Below are 2848 nucleotides of genomic sequence, written 5' to 3'. Positions count from 1 at the left end.
GCATTTTTCCCGCAAGTGTTCTAGCATATTGTTGACACGCAGGGATGCTTTTTAGGCCATTAGCAAGTGAAAGCTTGGCACCTCCAAGAGCGCCGACGATAATGACGATCAATTTAACAGAATATTCCGGGTATAATCGTTGGAACTCCCTTATAAGGTCTCGATACCTCTCCTTCTTTTCATTCTCCTTGGCTATGATGTTTTTGTCAGCTGGTGCCGAAAATTCGATAACGAACATGGTTCGCTTCTCGAAGTTAAGAAGAACCATGCCAGGCCTCGAGTGAGCAACAGAAACAATTGTCGATAATATAAAGTCCCAGTATATGCAGCACTTCCCATTCTCGACAATTGACTCAATTTCCCTAGGAGCATTTAGAGGGGCGATATTAAGGTTAATGCCGTAGGAGTGACAGAGATGGTAATAAAGCACTCTTAGTGCCGCATTGTGCCTTTGAATGTAGGTCATTCCCGCGTGAGTTGGACAACTAGATGTATGTGAGCTAAATGCTCGGGATGTGCATGGCACGCCCTGCAGCTATCATCAGGAATGTCTTGGCTCAAAATGTGGCGACGGTATATTAAGGTAGAAATGACACCGTCTTGGCATGCAAAAATGAAACCCTCCGTACCAGGCTTCAATCCGGGCGATTTAAGGAAAGCAAACGTTAGCTCACAAGACATTGACTGATCCTTCACATTTATGTGGAAGATACCGTGCATCCTCTTATCGAGGAGCTGTTCACGAAAGTTTTCTGTTGTGCTTTCTTCATCCGGGCTTTTAGGAGTGAGTACTCGAGATAGATAAGATTTGATGCATTTTGCTCACCTCTAATACTGAAGTCAAGTCCGAGTGCTTCAGCAGCCTCCTCCGCTGCTTTATACAGAAACGCTCCTTTGCCCACTTCTTCGTGATTCCTGACCATTTTAAGAAGAGGGTTTCTTCCATTTGCCACTCTATGTGCTGTACCCACAATAATCCTGTTGTGAAGACATTCAAGGCTCAATATTCCGCGACCCCCTTGACGGCGTGAGATGTACAGTCGCGGAACGGAAGACTTAAGATGCATGCTTTTGTTCATGTGCATAACCTTTCTTGTCCCGATATCAAGAGATCTGAGCTCGTTCTTCGTCCATGGAACTACTCCAAATGAAGAGTAGTACCGGGACGGCAAGCATGTTCATTGCAGAGACTTTGTTCCTCGCCGACAGTTCGGAAGACCAAATCTGTCGGATGACATGTTTTTATCTGCTTCGGAGAGTATCCTTTATATATGTCACATCCTGAATGCGGCTCTGCGGCACGCCCAGGTATGTATAAGTCTCTACAGCGCAAAGGTGTCGTATGGCGCTTCTATCAACGAGCTCAGGATCTTTAGTGATGCCATTAAGTTTTCCTCTCTTCAAATAAACCTTGGCGCATTTGTCTAACCCAAATTCCATTCCAATTTCCTTAGTATATCGTTCGACAATCCCCAGAGCTAGATGCAGTTTCTCTCTGTTTTTAGCATAGATCTTAAGATCCTCCATGTAAAATACATGAGTGACCTTGTACTTTTGATCTGCAGGTTTGCCGTACAAGTACCCGTCGGAATGGCGAAGTGCTAGAGATAGTGGCAATAATGTAAGGCCAAAGAGGAGTGGGCTCATGGTGTCGCCCTGAAAGACACCTCTCTGAAAGGTGACCTTGTTAATTGTCACACGATTTATCACACGATCTATCGATGAGCAGGTTCTCCCGACATCCGGCTACGCCTTTCTTTGAGCCTCGTTGTTCATACATTTCTTGCCACACAGGTTCAATTGCCCGAACAATCCTGTCATTTAGGATAGCTGTAAATATCTTATAAAGCGTGTTCAGACAAGTTATTGGCCTCTAATTCTTCGGGTCCGCTAAGTTGCCTACTTTCGGCAGAAGTATTGTGCGCCCTTCCACCAACCACTCTGGAATCGGCTCTTCCGACTTCAAATATGAGGTGAAAATACGGGCCAAATGCTGATGGGTTGAAGAAAACTTCTTCCACTAGAGGGTTTTGATACAATCTGGTCCCGGTGCGGAATAGTTCTTCATCCCTCTTCATACTTTTTTCACCTCCTCGGTAATGATGGGTGGGCAGTCTTTATCAGGTGTTATGAGGGCAACACATAACTCCTTCAAGCTATTTATATTTTCTGAGTCTTCGTCCAGTCTATGCTGAACTTCGTAGACTTCTCTGCCATTTCAGCCAGATCTTTAGGCTTGAGAGAAACCTTGGTGTTGATATTTCTCCGAGTCGTAAAGCATCGCATTTCATCTATTGGATGCCTGCCTGCGGTTGGTCTTAGTGTCGCCTCTCTTTCTCTGTTTCCGGTTTGTTCTAGCTGTGGTAGAGTAGACGTTCCGCTTGCATAGCCCCTTTTACGGAGTAGTTCAGCATGGTTTCGCAGACGTTGCTGCGAAAAGTGCGATAGCTCCGGGTATTTCTCGCACCACAGAGCATGCAGCCGTGCCATGTAACCCCGTTCAGGGGCCACACTCGCATCGTAGCACTCTAGCAAGTCGTGATTCAGTCGCTGCGTCTACCCAAAGGTTGCGAGATCCCGCCGATCCATCGCACTGAATCCATTTTCATTGGCTCCCTCAGCTCTAGATTGGTCGGCATTGTTGGCCGACCTATTGTCGGGGGCCCTGCGCGTTCTGTTGTTTTGAACCGCACTTACTACAACTATGTTTGGCGTTGTCATTGTTGTTCCCACGAGAAGCTAGGGAAAGAAGTTCGTCCATCCGCACAGTTGTCACACCTCCGCTTGGGGGGTTAGTTCCTTCGGGACCACCCCTGGACAATTGTCCGCGACTGCCTATTTATTTTTG

The sequence above is a fragment of the Belonocnema kinseyi genome, chromosome 6 (genome assembly GCF_010883055.1).
Source record: "Belonocnema kinseyi isolate 2016_QV_RU_SX_M_011 chromosome 6, B_treatae_v1, whole genome shotgun sequence".
In the NCBI taxonomy this organism is placed as follows: domain Eukaryota; kingdom Metazoa; phylum Arthropoda; class Insecta; order Hymenoptera; family Cynipidae; genus Belonocnema; species Belonocnema kinseyi.
Note: the sequence above shows the minus strand (reverse complement) of the source record.